Source organism: Podarcis liolepis (assembly GCF_965112155.1).
Source record: "Podarcis liolepis genome assembly, chromosome: 6".
NCBI classification, from domain to species: Eukaryota; Metazoa; Chordata; class Lepidosauria; order Squamata; family Lacertidae; genus Podarcis; species Podarcis liolepis.
The window spans coordinates 67,157,393-67,177,470 of record NC_139559.1 but is presented as its reverse complement, the minus strand read 5'-3'; the positions used below and the strand labels follow the sequence as shown (position 1 = coordinate 67,177,470).

The 20,078-nt window shown below is 42.8% G+C and overlaps 2 long non-coding RNA genes across 2 annotated transcripts; one reads left to right on the top strand and one right to left on the bottom strand.

The window, feature by feature from the left end:
• Positions 1–973: 973 nt before the first annotated feature.
• LOC310709277 lies at positions 974–6,491 on the bottom strand. Its single transcript, XR_014527442.1, has 3 exons — positions 6,363–6,491; positions 5,970–6,067; positions 974–1,627 (listed from the first exon to the last, which is right to left on the bottom strand). It is a non-coding gene; the product is annotated as an uncharacterized lncRNA (long non-coding RNA).
• Positions 6,398–14,558, top strand: LOC310709278. Its single transcript, XR_014527443.1, has 3 exons — positions 6,398–6,504; positions 11,757–11,838; positions 14,455–14,558. It is a non-coding gene; the product is annotated as an uncharacterized lncRNA (long non-coding RNA).
• The last annotated feature ends 5,520 nt before the right edge of the window (positions 14,559–20,078 follow it).

The window sequence follows — 20,078 nt, the reverse complement described above, 5'->3', positions numbered from 1 at the left end:
GTCAGATGTCAAGGAAATAAGCAACTATCTGGCTTTTAGAAAACATCTGAAGGCAGCCCTGTTTAGGGAAGTTTTTAATGTTTGATGTTTTATTCTCTTTTAATCTGTTGGAAGCTACCCAGAGAGGCTGGGAAAACCCAGTCAGATGGGTGGGGTATAAGTAATAAATTGTTGTTGTTATTATTATTATTATTATTATTATTATTATTATTAAGAATTACAAATATCCCCATTTTAGTACACCCTTTTTGGTTGACAACTTGCATAATAACATCCCAAGACGCGAACCTTTCAAAGGACTGATGCATTTTAGTTCACATATTGTTTCACCAAATTTCTTCCTTATCCATGCTTTAATAGTAGTACGTGGCTATCTTTTGTGGTAGTGGTAGGTTTGGGATTCAAGGAAATATTTCACAGAATGCTATTTAGCATTACTATTATTTCATTATTAAATTTATATCCTACCTTTCCTCCCAAATGAGCCTCGGGTGGCACCAAAAGTATTTCCAATGGTTTATTTTCATAAACTCAATGTCCCTATTCAGTTTAATTTTTCAAATAAAACTGCATGTCTTCGTTTACTCTTATTTCATTGTGAAATACACAATGTTTCTACTACGCTTACCTAAAAGCATAATGGAGTCCAGCACGGCTTTGATTTCAAAACATTTGTTATGCATTTGCAGTGCTACTATTTTTCAAGAGCATACAATATCTTTTGCACATGAATGATAAAATCATAATTACTAAAATAACATTCACCTGCCTGCCTCAAAGGAAATCGCTCTAACAACTGCACTCAGTTGGGGTTTTTTTTTAAAAAAAACCAAAAACTTAGTGCTAATGTTAATGCAATCTGATAATGGATTCTGTCGTTGATGAAGGTAAAAGGGATCTGTGAATTGCTAGTTTGCACCTACATGACAAATGTAATATAGGAAATTGTAACTGTGTGTATGTGCATGTTTTATTCCACTGGGATTTATGTCTTACAAGTACAGTTTCTGCAATTTACATAAAATGTTGCCTAATAAGAAAGAGAGAGTGCTGAAGAAGGAAGGCGGAGTAGAAGTAAATGATAAATTGCAAACAGTTGATCCCAAACTCCCAAATAAAGGCATGAAGAGGTTATCTTAGCATTAGAAGTTGATGCTTTTTCATGTTCACATTACTGTGTTGCTGGTAGTCTATCCCTGCTGCAAGCTGAGAGTTAACTGTCACTGTATTTTAATGGCTGCTCCAGAATTACCTTGTGTTATGCGCCTGGGTGGATGTCTTCCCCATGACTTTTGTCTGCCTCTGCTATCAGAAGTCAACAAAACAGGGGTGTAACTAGAGAGAGGAAGATGGCGAAAGCAGGATAAATCTCACCCCTGCATTTCCACAGCCCTCATATAAACAGCCTCAAAGGCAACATAGGGCAGGAGGGAGGAGGGTTGATGGCTGTGTTAAAAGGAACACCAAGAAGTCAGCAGGTTGTACAATCTCCAAGGTTTAGGAAGCAAAGCTGTGTTGGGGATTCCATGTGTCTGCAAAGGGTGGCGGGGAGCTGAGAGGGGGCACTCATCTTTCTCCCTCATGATGGGTAGGGCTTCTTGTATGGAGCAGGAATTCCAGGCGTCATCTGAAGAAAGAAGGAAATGGGCTACACTTCTGACGGCCGAAGTAAAAACAAAAAAGTTCAGTGATGTCGTGATTTAACGACTCATTTATTTCACCTGCAGCATGTCATGGTCCCCAGGCACAGCTAGCTTTGTATATACAGGTCATGATGGAGTCCTCTTTCTTTTCCTGGCGAAGCACCAGGCGTTTTGAGACATACACCATCATTATCCATTGGCTCTGTTCCAAAACTGATGTGGTACTTAGTTTAACATGTGTGAACTGCAATAGCTCCACCATTTTCCTGGAATGGCATCCCAGGAGCGATCAAGAGGGTTAATGAGCAGTCAAGAAGGAGCTATGTGGCACACTCAGACAGCAGGATGGCCAAAATAACCTCCATCAAGAGGGTTATTGTAAAATGCCTGAAAGTACCTCAGAAGCCAAAGAGTAAAATAGCAGCTTAATGTGGCCACAGCTGGGCCCAAGTGACCCTTTCTCCTTCTTTGTCTTGGAGAGGTTTCTCAGCAGCTGTTTCAAGTGGCAGCATTTCCCCCCTGTTGTGAACCTTTTCAGGTACCTCCCTGCCTGCTGTGCGTGACAGTTTTCAGCTGGCTGAGGAAGACAGTGATGTGGTTATGACAGTGCTCTGAGAGATCTCTTTGAGAAACCAGCCTCGAAACCAAGGGCATTTGCACAGCTGAGTAATTTCCCTTGGGAGCAGTCACTTCACTTCATATAAAATATGTTCGGCGGCCTAACAAAACCCAGTGGGGCCAATTTTTCTCTATGAAAAGACGGTGCTTAAAAAGGATATAAAAGTTGAGTTTTTTAAAAAACAATTTGTGATGTCCTGAGAAGGTCCATGTTTCTATCCTTGTCTAAAGGGGTTGTTCATATTTCTTTTTCCTTGGAGTCCCAGAGTACTATCACACAACAGTTTATTGTGGACTCAGTGTTGCTTCTGTACCCACGTTTGGTGCAATGTCCACACGAAGTTGTCCTCATCAAAATGCAATCCCATATCTCCCCCTTTAATCTAGATTTACCATCCCTGCAATTTTTTTTTTTTAATGCTACTTGTTAGATTAAATGGAAAAAGAACGTGGGTTCACATTTTGATGAGGACATGCAGTGTGAACGCAGCTCAAAACTTGTGTGTGTGTGTGAATTTGCAGGCTGAACTCCTGATCTGCGCCTTGTGCAGAGTAGAAATGTAACCTCTCCACCACAATGAGTTCCAAAAAGTGTTACAAATGCAAGCTGACTTAAACCAGTTACAAAATAAATGTTGCAAAAACACGAACACATTGTTCTTAAACAAACTAGCAAAGCAGCCCAATCTTCTTTAAGTCCTCAACATAGTCCAATAGCTTTCCTCTCTCTGGTCCCAGAGAGAGATCCTGTGCAAAAGCAATGTGCTTCTTCAGCAATGCTGAGCTGACTTTCTGCTGGCTCTGCTAACGTCTGAGATGCTGAGTTCTCGGGTTTCCCAAGGACGAGTCATGACTTACCATACACACTGAAACAGGAACTTCTACCCTCTCCTGCCACATCTGCTGGAGTTAAACCTCTTGGCTAATTCAAACCTCTCTTTGCAAAATACAAACCTTTACATAAGCTTTCAAACTTCAGTGCATCTAAATATTACATTTTATGCACATTAAACCTATGTCTTTAACATAACACTGAGTCCACAATGAGCTGCCACGTGGAAGTGATCCTAGAACCACATGAAGGAAGAACAAGGGCCCACCAATGGGAAGAGTATCAGTGGGTCATGCTGTCATGCCTGGACACAATTTTTAGTGGGAATTGGGGGGTTGTTATTCCCAGTTTCTAGAGAGTTATGGGGCAGGGGCAGGGCCCAGCAATTCAGGCTACAAGCAGGAAGGCAGGCAGAGATGGAGGCCCCATGTATACCATACATCTAAAGCACTCTTATACCACTTAAACTGTCAAAGAATCCTTGGAAATATACTTTGTTAAGGGTGCTGAGGGTTATTAGGAGATTCCCCATTCCCCTCGCAGAGCTATAATTCCCAGACATCTCTGGGAAGAGGAGATTATTATTAAACCACTCTCAGAATGGGGGATATTTGCCAAAATTCCACAATCCACAATTCTCTGCAGCACTCTTACAGTACACTCTACAGTTCTCAGGATTCCCAGAATTCTTTGGGAGAAGCCATGACCATTAAAGTGGTATAAGTGTGCTTTAAATACATAAAAATTCCTTCCAGTAGCACCTTAAAGACCAACTAAGTTAGTTCTTGGTATGAGCTTTCGTGTGCAAGCACACTTCTTCAGATACCTGAAGAAGATACCTGAAGAAGATACCTGAAGAAGTGTGCTTGCACACGAAAGCTCATACCAAGAACTAACTTAGTTGGTCTTTAAGGTGCTACTGGAAGGAATTTTTTTGTTTTGACTATGGCAGACCAACACGGCTACCTATCTGTAACTGGAACTTTAAATACATGACATGGATGTGGCTTGAGTGATTCACATGAGATAGTAGACTCAAGCTCTGGGGTCAAGTGGGGGACAGGTGGGTTGCTGCCCCTTTTGCTCTTAGGGGATGAAGGTCAACAACAGAGCTCATCTCCTGTGCTTTTCAAGGCCCTACAGTCCTGCTCCGCATCCATTACTCTAATATTCTACATTGATTATCGCCATAGAAAACAGTGTTCACCATTCAAGCAGACATGCACACTTGTTATGTGTATGAACCTCTCAGCATTTCCCCACTGTAATGACATTTTAGTTATGACATTACGGTCTTCACTTTTAATACGCAGAACTGTAATTAATTTAAAATTGTGCTTACTGCAGTAACCATAATTAATTCCGATAAGTAGAAGCTGTATTTACTGTCTGGATTACTTAGTGTTACCCTTATTAGCCACAGAACTCTCTACAGTGTATGGGAAGCGACAGTGTGAGGTTAGTTTACGCAATGGAGGGGATGCCGCTTTTGAATAGAATTGTATTATGAAGCAAACTTGCCATCTACTGGGAGGACAGCTGCTTATCAGGCTTCTGACTTGGAGACAAGGCCCCTTTCTTTCATGGGCAGGATGAATTATAGGTGGCAATGCTGAAAAAGTCGTGTCAGCTTCCCAGGGCAGCTGTAAATCTCAAGCCTAGCTGGCACTGGGTCAAGAGCAGCAGTGAAATCTTTGTAAAACGGAAGCTGGTATAAATTACAGTAAGTGGCCACATGTTAAAATAATCACCTAATCAATATTAAGTCCTTTGGTATCTTTTAAGTGGCATTAATCACCGTGAACTCTTTAGGTAGTAATATAGACACCACAATAGGCTCCCTCCCGTAATTCAGGATTAATTGTTTCATCTTCCAGACCACTGTGCTAAAGTCTCGCATGTGGTTCACACAGGCAATGAAACACTAAAGTTAAGGGAAGCAATGGATAGAATGGATTCAGTTTACATTTAAAGGTGAACTAACCTAGCTTGCACTTTCTGAAACAAGGTGCCAACTGAAAAAGCCATTTTTCAAAATTTGTGCTTCTCTCTATATTTCGCAATGTAGTTCTCCAGCCAAGTCATATGTACAGAAATGCATATGCTGGTGTAAAATTCACATAAAGATGTATGTATTTGTGAAAAGAGCAAATGCATTACATTAAGGGAAATTGCTTAGGAAAAATGTTGATATTAGTCAAAGCTGCATCAAAAATGTTTATATTAAGCTAAATTTGCACCCAAATGCTGATGAATTTTCATGAGACTTATTTTAACTAAAGTTTGCAAACTGCTGCAGAATTGTGTAGAACAATAAAAATACTGAGGCGGGACCAGCACTGAACTTTGGAATCAAGTGTTAAATACAAAAATGTCTTTAAAATGGCATTTACTCCCTCTCCTTGACCACTGTAAAATAAGTTACTGTGAAAATTCAGTGACTTCAACATGCCAAGTAAAGATTTAGTCTTTAAACTTCCCCCAAAAAACAAAAACACTGTTCTACACATTTCTTTTCTTTTTCCTTTTTAAGATTGGAAAAATAAGAAACAGAGAGCTGAAATTGCCAGATTTGTCCATCTCTCCTCTTAGGTAGGGCCCACTGAAATCAGTGTGAATGGTTGACACTTGACTGGAACCAAGTGCAAATAATTTTGTCTCGATCCAGTTGCGTGTTCAGTCAGCCCACTGCCTGGTGTCTCATGTGATTAAAGAAACACAGGGCAACATTCTTGGATCAAAACAGGTCACAACTTTATCAACTGCAGATGTAAGGGGACTGAGCACAAGCACTGGGTGATTTCCCACTCAGTCAGCCCGCCTATTGACTGCTGACCAGGGAGTTGATTCCGGGATAGGATTGCCCTATGACTTACATCAAAGAGGAGCAGCTCATTGGAATAACCAACTTGGGGAGTACTATGGGTCTCAGCCCCCATGGGCCAGATGGGTGGGGTATCATCATCATCATCATCTGGGACAAAATGGACAAAAACATCACCCCTAGGATCCCTTTAATAGGATACCCCAATTTCCTGGAAGGTTAAGACAAAGCTATACAACTGCCCTTTCTGATTAATTACTGTGGATCCTACCCAATGCCTTAACTGCCAAAGTTGTGATAGTTGCTATGAGGGAGGCGAAAACTTCCAGACCAGCCGACTTGCCTGGAAATAAAAATCTTCCCTGCCCCTGAATACAACGACATATTATTCTGTAGGAAATTCTTAATAAAACAGCAACAGATGAAATAAGGGGGGAGGGGGTACCAAAAGCCAACTGTGGTGCCAAGCAAGGAGGAGGTCCCATATTATGCGGGGAGAGTGGACCCAAGTAGAAACCAATACAAGGTTTTCTGTTGACTCTGGTCTTCCACTGCTGCCTCCTAGAATTGTTAGGTCAATATCACAGGTGGGTAAATTTAAATTCCCAAGACTAGAGGGAGAGGAAAACATCTCCCAGACAACTGTTGGGAAAGCCCAAACAGGCCCAGCGCTGGCAGCAAGCCACGTGTCACCGCAATGGCTGCCCACCAACCAACTTAACAGTCTTCATTCCAAAATTCCATTCAGGGTTCAGATGGACCTGCACAAACTCAGGCTATAACTCAGGCTATGTCAGCTGGCTCCCTCTTTCAACCTCTCCAAAAAAGCTTTATTTTTCAAAGTTTGCTGTATTTTCCATGTGACCTAGAAAGTTTGGGCCTATCTTTTCACATATGTACAAACATGTCCTCTTATTCTCTTATAGTCCACCTTTCTCATCATTTGCAATTTGTCAATCTAGGAGTCTTGGTTGACCACAAACTTGACATGAGCCAACAGTGTGACGCGGCAGCTAAAAAAGCCAATGCCATTCTGGGCTGCATCAATAGGAGTATAGCATCTAGATCAAGGGAAGTAATAGTGCCACTGTATTCTGCTCTGGTCAGACCTCACCTGGAGTACTGTGTCCAGTTCTGGGCACCACAGTTCAAGAAGGACACTAACAAACTGGAATGTGTCCAGAAGAGGGCAACCAAAATGGTCAAAGGCCTGGAAACTATGCCTTATGAGGAACGGTTAAGGGAGCTGGGCATGTTTAGCCTGGAGAAGAGGAGGTTAAGGGGTGATATGATAGCCATGTTCAAATATATAAAAGGATGTCACATAGAGGAGGGAGAAAGGTTGTTTTCTGCTGCTCCAGAGAAGCGGACACGGAGCAATGGGTCCAAACTACAAGAAAGAAGATTCCACCTAAACATTAGGAAGAACTTCCTGACAGTAAGAGCTGTTTGACAGTGGAATTTGCTGCCAAGGAGTGTGGTGGAGTCTCCTTCTTTGGAGGTCTTTAAGCAGAGGCTTGACAACCATATGTCAGGAGTGCTCTGATGGTGTTTCCTGCTTGGCAGGGGGTTGGACTCGATGGCCCTTGTGGTCTATTCCAACTCTATGATTCTATGATTCTATGATTCTATGATTCTATCCTTTCTGTTTTGTTTTTTTTAAATTTATTGGTTTTACAGCATTTTTTAAACAATACAAACAAATAAAAAGACAAACAAACATGTATAATTTCATAACCTTTTTTTCATAACCCTCATTTCTCGGACTCCCCCATACCTCCCCTTTCTGCATCCCAATTTCCAAAATTATTTCAGCAGCTTCTAAATAATTTTATCAAGTATATGTCCTCTTAGTTGATTCTATCCTTTCTGGGATGGACTAAGTTGCCCACTCCACAAAGGGAAGAGTAAAGACACAGGATGCTTCTTCAACATTTTTTTGTCATGGTTTCACTAGTAATCACAACCATTCCCCTTTGTGTCTTCTTAGCATAGCTACTATATTTTATTTGCGAATCTGAGCACAGTAGTTTCCCCCTACTTAATTGAGAGTCTAGTCTAGTCTACAATATATTATGCTTCCCTTTAAATCTCTCCATTGGTGATTCTTAAAACACTGTATTGATTTAAAGATCTTTTTACTTACAGGAATAACTTCTGATTTTTTCCTGACCTCTTCACACCCCTTGGTAGTGACCTGAGTTAATTGCACCGTTATCAGTAGATAATGCAGTAGCATTAAAATGAATTAGCATGTAATTACTAGTATTCCCAAGGGATATACAGTACTTATAATGAAGCAGAGCATTCTATTTCGTGAAAACTATGAAGCAGTATGTTTACAAATATATATTCAGATCACCAGCTGCTGCTGCATATCACATGACTAGAGCACTATCATCTCCTCTACAGGAGGTTTGGAACTGCTAAATCAACATCTGGTTTTAAGTGTAAGAGGATTAAAAAATTTAAATTTATTTTTAATTATCTTTACTTTTGGCAAAGCTTTCTTGATAATTCTGAGTGGATAGAGCAGAAAGTTTTTTTCATAAATATTTTTACAAATGGCTTCATGAATTATAGCCCAATCCATCACCTGGTAAACATGACATACTTGAATCAAAACTGATTTAGCATTATTGCCTTCTGTGCAAATTATGATGGCCATGGTATCATTTAGCTAAGGAGGGCTGCAATTCAGACCATATTCTCCGCATCCTGAAGGTTCCCGACTCAATCCCTGGCATCTAATGTTGGCAAAGGCTCCATACCTAAATATCTGAAGAGTCAGTGCCAATCATCATTGACCCACGTCGTGGGGTGGAGCCCCACACTGGGCTAAAGATTCATGCATTGCAGAGGTTTGGACTAGATGATCCTTGTGGTCCTTTCCAACTCTACTATTCTAATCTAATCCACAGAGTGATGCCATTCATGGGGCCCTTATTCCATCCTTAGGTACCAACCCCCTTGAGACCATTCACTTTTACAAAATTTTAGCAGCACTGTGTCAGATGAAGCTTTAATCCTACAACCATTAATGGTCACATGAGGATTTAGTCTCAACTCTTCCTGTCCCATTTATTTATGTCTCTGCGGGCTAATGGTAAATGCTGGAGTATGGAATCTGTGGTCCTCCAGATGTTTCTGAACTCCAGCTTCTACCATCCCTGACTATTGACCATGTCACCTGGGACTGATGGAAGCTGGATGTTCAATACCATCTGGAAGTGCCACATTCCTGCCTCAAAGTTTGAATTTGACTGGCATAAGTATCAGCTGAGAGTGGGCTTCCAGTATGGCTACCCCCTTGGCAAAGGATTATAAATGGCTATGCTCAAGAACCAAGTGGCCAACTGAAAATGGCCAGGTTTTGTCCCCCAATACTTGTAGAAATGCACACAAATGCTTCCTTAATTATGGCATCTTGTACAAGGGATGTGAGGCTGGAAAGAGACAAATGGTCCATGTGGTCTGGGAAACTAAGCATTTACGTTCAGGTAGACAGGTAACCAAGAGAAGCCAAGTTAGAAAGATTTTGGCTTTCTTAAGCACTGGGCAGCGGAAAATGAAGCTTTAGCTCACAATTAATTGACAACTGTAACACGAACACTCTTGGATGGGTTTTTTTTTGCTAACATACATTCCCTGTGCACACGAGTTGCTTACATATTTTCCTTGATAGCATGATCTTGCTTAGCCTACTGAAGGGCTGAGAGGAAAGATGCTGATTGCCTTGAAATCCGGAGGAAATCCTGGGAACTTAGTACTTTGCAAGATCGAAATGTTTTAGCATCTAAAAGTATAATGAGCTTAGTTTTGTGCCAAGTACTTCATGCATATGTTTCCTACAGAAACAGAATCACTGGAGATAAATTATAAACATATAGTAGTGTGTTCTATTATCCGCAATGTAAACAAAATGCAGGATGTTAAAACTGTAAGTGATAATGCACCCATCTTCAATTTGATTTTGTTCTTTGTCAGTTACAGTGCATGCTACACAAACACACACGCGCATACACACACACACGTACATATTTATTTTTGTGATGTCAAAGCGTTTTTAGATATCTGTGCTAGAATGCCCAAATGGAAGTCTTTATTTCTCCAGTGTATACCCTTATACCAACATGGCCAAGGAATGGGAATAACAAAAATAGCAGAAAGCATTCAACCGTTTCATGAAACAAAATCTGCAGGAAATGCTTACATGGTTGAAAGAGAAACTAAACTTAATCAGAGTTTCATTTCTGACAAGGGAAAACCAGATTTTTGTTTACAAGAAAAAGAGCTGAAACAACAATTGCCTTTGCCCACTATAACCATGCCGCTTATTTTACATAAGTGATGAGAGAACTGGCCCATATCCTCATCTGCTGAAACTTTTCTGTAATTATTCTTTTGCACCAGCAAGAGATGTGACCCCATTGTTTCCTATTTCAAATGCTTTCATCACCATTTTAAATGCTTTGGGGGGGGGTTAGAAAGGAGGGGGGTGTATTTCCTAGCTTTCTAATCTCACCGTTGATTTTGTTTCTACTGGCATGGATTAAGAAAAAAGAGAATGGGCTGAAATTTAACAATCTTCTCGTGGCACTAAACAAATACTTATTATGAACACCTAATTCTCCTTGGCAACAAAGCCCAAATATAGGCGGTAATTGAGAAAGCCTCATATGTATTTGTCTTTAAAATGTGCTATTTGTGATTTGGAGGCGTTTTCCCCAATAGCCTGTTTTAGACAGGAAAGGCCCTACCATTAGGCATACTGAGACAACTGCCTCAGGTGGCAGATGGTGGGGTGGGTAGCAGTGGCAGCACATTCAGCCACACCTTCTGAGTCCTGCCCCAAATTTCCCCACTCCTCAAGACTGCAGGCCTGTCATATTCCTCCTCAACCAGCCTGCTTCCTTCAGGTACTGTGGATAAAGTTATCCCATTTCCAGTGCTGAAATAAGATTTGAACTGTCAGTCAGCTTTGCACCCTTATGTCATTTGCCTCAAGCAGCAAATTATTTGGGGCCATCCCTGATTTTAAAGCATTCTAGTCAAATTATATTTATGGAAACTTTTTATTTTATTAGTAAGGTAAAGGTAAAGGGACCCCTGACCATTAGGTCCAGTCGTGGCCGACTCTGGGGTTGCAGTGCTCATCTCGCTTTATTGGCCGAGGGAGCCGGCGTACAGGTCATGTGGCTAGCATGACTAAGCCGCTTCTGGCGAACCAGAGCAGCGCACGGAAACACCGTTTACCTTCCCGCCGGAGCGGTACCTATTTATCTACTTGCACTTTGACATGCTTTGAAACTGCTAGGTTGGCAGGAGCAGGGACAGAGCAACGGGAGCTCACCCCGTCGCGGGGATTCGAACCGCTGATCAGCAAGCCCTAGGTTCTTATTAAAACATGAACACAGCCAAATTTCTTCCCCATACCAGGAGATGCCAGGGATCGAAACTGTGATTTTTTATATGTGCTTCATCACAAACATATGGCCTTTTCCATTCATCTACTAGGTTGGCAGGAGCAGGGACCGAACAACGGGAGCTGACCCCATTGCGGGGATTCGAACCGCCGACCTTCTGATCGGCAAGTCCTAGGCTCTGTGGTTTAACCCACAGCGCCACCCACATCCCACATTTTAGTAGTAGAGCAGAACAAAAATTTCATATATATACATATCTCCTTTTCAAAGGCTTCAAATAGACCAAGTCAGCCAGGAAGCTTTCCCTGAAGATCTAGTAAATATTTTTATGGTGTAACCTAAGACTGAAAGAAAAGTGTTTTGAACCCTTAATCTGTTTTTATATGTTCATTGGTACATGATATCACAACCAGATTAAGCCAGATGTCAAAAGCTACCAAGACAGAATTCACAACTCAGATTTGAACCCAAAGACTTGTCAATGGCTTGGAAAAGGTATGATAATATGACTAAATAAATAATATAGAAGAAAAGGGCAAGTTAAGAGTTGTAAATAGGGGCATTTCAAGTTGAAGTGCAAAAGCTGTCCATTAACAGTGTGATTCTGTGCATAGTTCCTTGGAATGAAGCTTCACTATGTTCAATGGGGCATACTCCTTTGTATAGGGTTTCCCCAATCTTTTTAAAAAACAAAAGCCTGTGGGTATATTTCCAATAAAAAAAATGGCTCCTACAAAATGGCTGCTGTGGGAGGGGGCTGGTCATTCACAAAATGGCTGCCCCACTCTTTGTCATTATCTTTCTTTCTCTCTCATGATCACTCTGACTCTCTCTCCTTCAGAATTACTATAAAGGAAGGTACAAACTCTTGCAAATACTAGCCTTGTTTGCCAGCTATTTTAATGGACCTGAAACAGAACCTCCCAACACCTCTAATTATGTGGGTTAGGAAAATAAAATACCAAACACTAACAAACTGATCAATTGGATTGGCCTGAGCTGCAGTTTTGGAAATAGTGACTTGCTCTCCCCTTCTTCTTTCTGGAGCCTTTTATGTCACCTGCATTCAATCTCTTTATTGCAGTCAATGACCAATATTTATGTCATCTATAATATTCACAAGTTTGGCTGCCACAGTTTTTGCACCAGACTCCCCAGCTAGAAAGAACTGTGATTGCTCCCCTACCACAGCCCAAGTGGCACAGTGCCCAGCTGGCTATTGCATGTCACAGCTGCGCCACGTGTGAATGGAAACGGAGTCGGGAGGGTGTTGGGAGCTGCAAAATTCAGTGCAATAACCCTGGAGCTTGTAAAGGGCCTTTAATTCAGAACAGATGCTGTAACTCATAACTTGCCGTAGTATACATAAAATAATGGATGGCAGTAAAGCCATAATCTGTTTGGAATGAAGGAGCAAGGAGACCTGCTAGCGCTCAAAAAGAATGCATTTGAAACTATTAAACAGACTACATCTATTTAAAAACATACGTTTAATAACACTGTGCTGCAATATTTATATGAAGCATGGAAATATTCAAATTCTCATGCCTTAGGCCATAAGGCAATATTAACTTTAGGCACTGGGAGCAATCATCCCCTTTGGACAGGTTATTGTACAGTTGTACATTAAGTAGGTTCTAACTACTTTCCTCCGATGTGTCTGCCAGTGGAAACAGTTCAAAACAGCAACGACTACGGTCCATTGATTTCATACATTTTGCATTTGCATCGAGCTTTTGCTGTGCATTTCATGCTCAATCTTCCATGGAAAGTGCCCCAGCCACAGTAGTGTTTGCATATCTCCTGAGATAGAGCTCTCTTCTTTATCTTCCTTCCCTTTAAAAAAAGTATTTTTAAATTGGGGAAGATCCCATTCTACCTTGGAATTCCCCAAATTTATTAAAAAGTAGGCAAACTAAGGTCCTGGGGCCGGATCCGGCCCAATCGCCTACTAAATCCGGGCTGTGGATGGTCCTGGAATCAGCATGTTTTTACATGAGTAGAATGTGTCCATTTATTTAAAATGTATCTCTGGGTTATTTGTGGGGCCTGCTTGGTGTTTTTACATGAGTAGAATGTGTGCTTTTATTTAAAATACATCTATGGGTTATTTGTGGGGCATAGCAATTCATTCATTTCCCCCCAAAAAATATAGTCTGGCCCTGCCACAAGGTCTGAGGGGCAGTGGACCGCCCCCCTGCTGAAAAAGTTTGCTGACCCTTGGGTTAAGCCATTCTTAGGCAAAATTGGGGTATTTCAGGCCAAGAGAGATAGACCAGCAGTGTTGTTAAAGGGGTGTAGATAGAGCACTTCCTCTCCCTGTGGGAGCAGCAAAAGCCCTGGATGGAGGGCTGGGAATGATGCTGTTGATATCCAGTCACAATCTTTGAAATACTGAAAGGAAATGGAGCAACAGAGTACAGTGGTGCCTCGCAAGACGAAAAGAATCCGTTCTGTTATTCTCTTTGTCTAGCGGTTTTTTCGTCTTGTGAAGCAAGCCCATTGACGGATTAGCGGATTAGCGCTATTAGCGGCTTTTAGCGGCTTATCGGCTTATTGGATCAGCTGATAAGCGGCTTAGCGGCTTAGAAAAAGGGGGGGAAGGGAAAAAAACCCGCAGGAACTCGCAAGACATTTTCATCATGCGAAGCAAGCCCATAGGAGATTCATTTTGTGAAGCACCTCCAAAATGGAAAACTCTTTCGTCTAGCGGGTTTTCTGTCTTGTGAGGCATTCGTCTTGCGGGGCACCACTGTAACAGATTGGATAATAAGCCACCCATGTGAGAAAGTAAGGAAAATCAAGATGCCTCCAGGCCTGGTCACATGCCAAAACTAAAACCAGCCCAGGCTTGGATTGGGAGGCCTCTGAGCAACCTCAGTATGGTCTAGCATGGGATATTCCCTCAAGAAAACAGCCCAATAGAGAATCACTAGCTTCTTGACCCCCAACCCTTCAAGGCAGCCTTACTAAGTCCAAACTGGGAATGCTGGTCAGTCATCATAACATCAGATGGAGTTGGAAGCTTCCCAGGAGTGGCTGGAGAAGAGGCATTCTGTCTACAGTTCAAATATTATGTGGTGTGTTTTTTGTTTTTGTTTTAATGCCCAGGGACCTTATTGGAAGGACCTCTTTGCCCAAGCTGTGCTTTTGGAATTGGCTTGACTGAGTGCTACAGAGACCTGATTGGCCAGAGAACAGTTTAATTGACATAAATGTTTGCAGAGCTTATCAGAGTTCAAACAGGAGGGTAAAATAAATGTGGCACAGAAACAGTGTGTAGCTTGTGATTTGGGGGGGGGGGGGTTGCTTACCATTCACCTTGGGTAGGCTATGCCCATGTGGCTTCTGTGGACCGACTTCCATTGCCTAAGGGTGTGTGTGTGTGTGTGTGTGTGTGTGAGAGAGAGAGAGAGAGAGAGAGAGAGAGAGAGAGAGAGAATTTTTACCCTCTGTAATAGTACATTGGAGGTTAGCCATGAAGCTTATTGTGAAATCAAGACACTTTCCTTTATTAAGTCCCCCAGGCCACCTTTCTTCCTCCCGTGCAAAGAATTCCCATTTACTATTCTTGAACTTCCTCCTATGTACATGTATCATATTTCTGAGCACATTTGACTCCCCCCCTTGAACTAACATGGCATTGAACTCCTAGTTCACCTCTCAAAGTATATATAGAAGGAAAACATTGTGTGCTGAGTCCTGGGTATTGCAGGCAATAGCATTTGCAGGGTGACCTAGATTTGCTTGAACCAGAAAGAAAATCAAGTGCGCACACACAACACAGTCAGCAAAAATATGGAGTGCTGGGCTATTTTAAAGTCTAAGTTCACCATTTTGCCTCCATACCTGTTTATTTCCTCAAAACATAAGCCATTAGAGAAACTGTGAACCTGCTGCAACCCTCTGCTAAGGATACATTTTTAAAAATGGAAAACAAGTCCCCCCCCCCAAAAAAAATGTGTGTGTGTGTTGATGACAGAGTGACACTGAGCGGAGGCGGCGAAACCAAGCTAGTAGTTACTAAACAAATGCACACTTCATATACCTGGGACACCCATAAAACCTAAAAGAGCTTGTATGTAAAAATACTTGTATTCAAAAAAATGCAATAGAAAAGGCCTGTCTGATGTGCAGCAGGAGTTTAAAAAGATTAAATGCTGCCACACTACAGGCCCAATTCCACCATTGTGTGGAACAAACTTCCTGATAATATGGCAACTGCAGGATGCCCTGGAGGCTCCTCCAGGGCCCCTTCAAAGGATCCATGGGGCTTAGGATCCAGTGGATCCCCAGACCTCTGGCATTCTGACAACAAATGGCCCATTTAAAAACCTTTACATGGCCTACTGCCTATATGGGCAGAGGTTGAGTTTCTTCCTCAAAGAAGACCCACCACCAGCTTCTCTCCACCAGTAGTATTTAGCAGATAAGGCAGGGCGTAATATCTAACCTCCCCTCTTCCCCAAGCTGTCAACAGTCTTAGGAATGAAGGCTTAATGAGGTAATTGCAACTCCCTTCTTCCACCCTATAAATTTACTTGAAGTTGTTGCTTTTTAATTTGCCTCCCCTTGTTGGATTGCCAAAAGAAAGATCATTTCGAGGAGCAGAAGATTTTTAAAAAATCTGAGTACTCTTTTTTTAAAATAGATCAGAAACATACACAAAAATGTTTTAAATGGTATGTGTTTGCATATCTTCCTGAAATCATAAATTTTATGACATGCTAGTTGAATTTTCAGAGTTTGCTTTTTCATTGCTTCTGATGAAGAGTTATGGTCAAACTGCATTTGGCACAAGAACAGAAAATAGAGCTGCTTTTGTAAATAAATCATACTATTTCCTTCAACATCTTGTTGCCTCTCTCCTTCTTCCAGTTTATATTGGAATAAATGCTGCCCTGTTATTTTTCCTGTTGAAAGCATCCTCCTCAGAATGAAGCTGGTTTTATAGCCCCTGTGGCTACTTTTAAGAATAAAAGAAGATCTTAGAAGATCCAATCACAATTATCCTGTTTTCTGTGCTTTGGCGCTAATCCATCAGGGCAGGGGCGCCGACTTATAAAAAATATTGGGGGGGCCCATACTGGGGTCCTGCCGCTGGTTCGCTCGGGTAGCCGGGAGAACGCAGTTCGAGGTGGCGGTGTTGGGGAGAGACCCTCGCTCAGGGCGCCACTAGACTTGGCAGCCGGCGGCCTATCTGGGGGGTTTTGGAGCGTATTTCGGCGCAGCGATTGGGGAGGAGGGGGCTTGTTGCTGGATTCTTCAGCTGAGCCGGAGATCCGCTGCTGGGGGTCCCTGGGCCGAGTTGTGAGCACGGCCTGCTGAAGGGAGATCCAGCCGATTGCGCGACGGGGACGGCCGGGGCTCTCCGGCTAGGGCACGCGGCTGGCTGGCTGGCGAGGGAGCAGGTGGGGAGGAGGCGGGGGTCCTCACTCTCTTAGGAAATGCACCCACGCGCCCGATTGCCACGAAGTCCGAAGGGTGCGTGTGTGGAATTAAAAAGCAAAAACGAGATACGGGCAGGGCAGGCAAAGAGTTTTCTGCAAGAGGATGGAGGGCAGGTTGAAGAGAAAATCACTCAGGATGAGACAGTCAAATCAGCCATGATAAAATGGGCTCAGGATATTGGGTATAACATCATGTTTGAGGACTGGGAAAGGTTATGGACCACCGGAATGAAATTCACGGCATGTAATGCCTTGAAGGAAAATATTATGAAAATGATTTATAGGTGGTACATGACCCCAGTCAAGCTTGCAAAAATATATCACCTGTCTGATAATAAATGTTGGAAATGTAAGGAGGCTGAAGGGACATTCTTTCACCTCTGGTGGACTTGTCCAAAAGTGAAGGCCTTCTGGGAAATGATCTATAATGAGTTAAAAAAGGTATTTAAGTATACCTTTCCCAAGAAACCAGAGGCCTTCCTCTTGGGCATTGTTGGCCAGAAAGTGTTAAAGAAGGATAGAACTTTCTTTATGTATGCAACTACAGCAGCAAGAATACTTATCGCAAAATATTGGAAGACACAAGATTTGCCCACACTGGAAGAGTGGCAGACGCAATTGATGGACTACATGGAACTGGCTGAAATGACTGGCAGAATCCGAGATTTGGGAGAAGAAACAACGGAAGAGGACTGGAAAAAATTTAAGGACTATTTACAAAAACAATATAAGTTGTATGAATGTTAAAAATTTACACGATTCGGAAACTATAGCTTCAGCAATTAGATTTGGGAAACAGGAAATTATATTTTAAGTAAGAAAAGGTCAAAATCTAAGGTAATACTATGTTTAATTTAAGATATAAGTAACTGATGAAAAGTATGTTAAATTTAGAGGTATAGTATTTGAAAAGTACAAAATAAGGTACGAAACAAGGTAATAATTTGCTGATATCTTTATTATAAAGAATGCAGAGTAAGGGAGATGCGAGGAAGTCCAGTTAGTTATATAAAAAATGTGTTGAATGGTTGGTTTTCTTTTCTTATTTTTCTTTTTTTCTTTTTCTTGTTCTTTTACTTTTTTCTTCAGTGTATGTTTCTAACTTTGTATTTGAAAACTTAATAAAATATTTATAAAAAAAGAAGAAGAGAAAATCCTTTCGCTTTTCTGGGGCGCAGGGAAGTCTCAGAGCCGGAGGTTGGGGAAGGGACCCCCTTTGCTCTGCCCTCTTCTCCCGTCTTAGATTTGCATGGGGGTCCCCGCCCGAGCTTGCCTGGCCACCGGGCCACACAAGGGCCGCGCTCTACGCGGCACACCTTGCTAGCCGCGCAGCTGTCCTCCGCGGCTGCGGAGCGGCCCTGCGCCGGTGCCCAGCCCCTCTGGGCGCCCGCTGCGCTGCCAATGACAAGCGGGCGACGTCGCGGGCGGGGAAGGCGTCGCTTTCTTTCCCGATCCTGCATCCTCCCAGTCTTCCAGCCCTTTTTTGGGTTGGAAGCTCGTCTCGTTCGCCCTTCTCCTTTCTTCACCCTGCGCGCAATTTTCCTCCCTCGTCTCCCTCCCCATTTCTCCTTCCTTCCTGACTGACGGGCTTGGGCTCGGGCTTGGGCTCGGGCTCGGGCTCGGGCAGCCACAGCGTCGGCGGTGTTGGCGATCGGCGGCGCGGGGGGATGGCCCTCCCGGGGGAGCCGGCGCTGCTCAATGGGGTTGCCAAGGAGACAGGCCGGCCGCCCCCCTCCCCCGGCCCGGCGCCCACCGCCGCCCGAGATTATTGGGGGGGCTGAGCCCCCCCAAACGAATTTTTGAGGGGGCTCGGGCCCCCTCAAGCCCCATGGAGTCGGCGCCTATGCATCAGGGGAAAGTCACCCATAACTAGGACACGGGAATCACCAGCTCTCAGATCCATGGCTTCCATGTTGTAAGAATGGACAGGCTGCAAGTGGGAATGGGGAATGGGCTGTAGTTTGGTGGTAGAGCATCTGCTTTTCATGCAGAAGGACCCAAATTCAATCTCCAGTTTCTCCACTGAGAGAACCCTACTTGGAATCCTGGAGAACCATAGCCAGTCAGTGTGGATAATTCTGAGTTAGATGGACCATTGGTCTGACTCAGGACTCATCCACACTCCACTTCTCACGCCACTTTCCCCAGGGATAACCCACTGAATTGGAACATATGTCAATCAGTTTTTCTGTGAATCAATGTTGGCTCCAATTCTACACTAAAGAGTGGGTTTTCCCAAAGAAACTGGTGGGACAAATGAAAAACTAGTTGAATTAGGGTTGCCACATTTGTTCTGGCAAAATACAGGGTTGGTCAGGTGGGTCCAGGGATGATATTTTTTCATTTGGTTCTGAAATGACTTCAAAGGAATCCATTACAATCTATTGCCGCCTAACGTGATGGCTGCATGCACACACACACAGATGCACATGAATTTGTAAATCTGTCTGTGTTCGGCTACCCAGAGCTTAAATACATGACCTTTCACACACCCTTTCAAGCACGCATTTGGAGAGGATCCCTAAAATGGCAGAGAGAGAGAGAGAGGACCTGAAATACAGGACAAAACAGTATCAACACAGGGCATCCTGTATTATACAGGACAGGTTGCAACCCTAGTTGAACCCATGCATAGAAAGCATGGGACAAGTGGAAAACCTCTCAGACCCATGCTTTTTAGACATGAGGCAAGTGGACGTTTGAGTGAGCCCACAATATACATTTCTTTTGCTTCTATGAGCAGCCAAGCCCAGATGAAGGACCTGGATAAAGAATCATGGATGCTGAGAGGACAAGTTCCCAGCCCATTTTAGCAGCTAGGGATGCATGGATGTGTCTGCTGGCACAGGGTCAGTGTACAGTGGTACCTCGGGTTACATACGCTTCAGGTTACAGACTCTGCTAACCCAGAAATAGTACCTCGGGTTAAGAACTTTGCTTCAGGATGAGAACAGAAATCGTGCTCTGGTGGCGCGGTAGCAGCGAGAGGCCCCATTAGCTAAAGTGGTGCTTCAGGTTAAGAACAGTTTCAGGTTAAGAACGGACCTCCGGAATGAATTAAGTACTTAACCTGAGGTACCACTGTACTTAGTATCATGGCCCAGTTTACTTAATACTGCAATTTTCAAACAAGTTTCCATATTTTTAAATACCTACATTTGCCCATCTAGACAATAGGTTTGTGTGTTTTTTTAAAAATATAATAATAATGGAGATTATATTTTTCAACTCCACTGATATTATTCCCAAACCCAGGGAATAGGCTCAGTGATACAACCATGCATA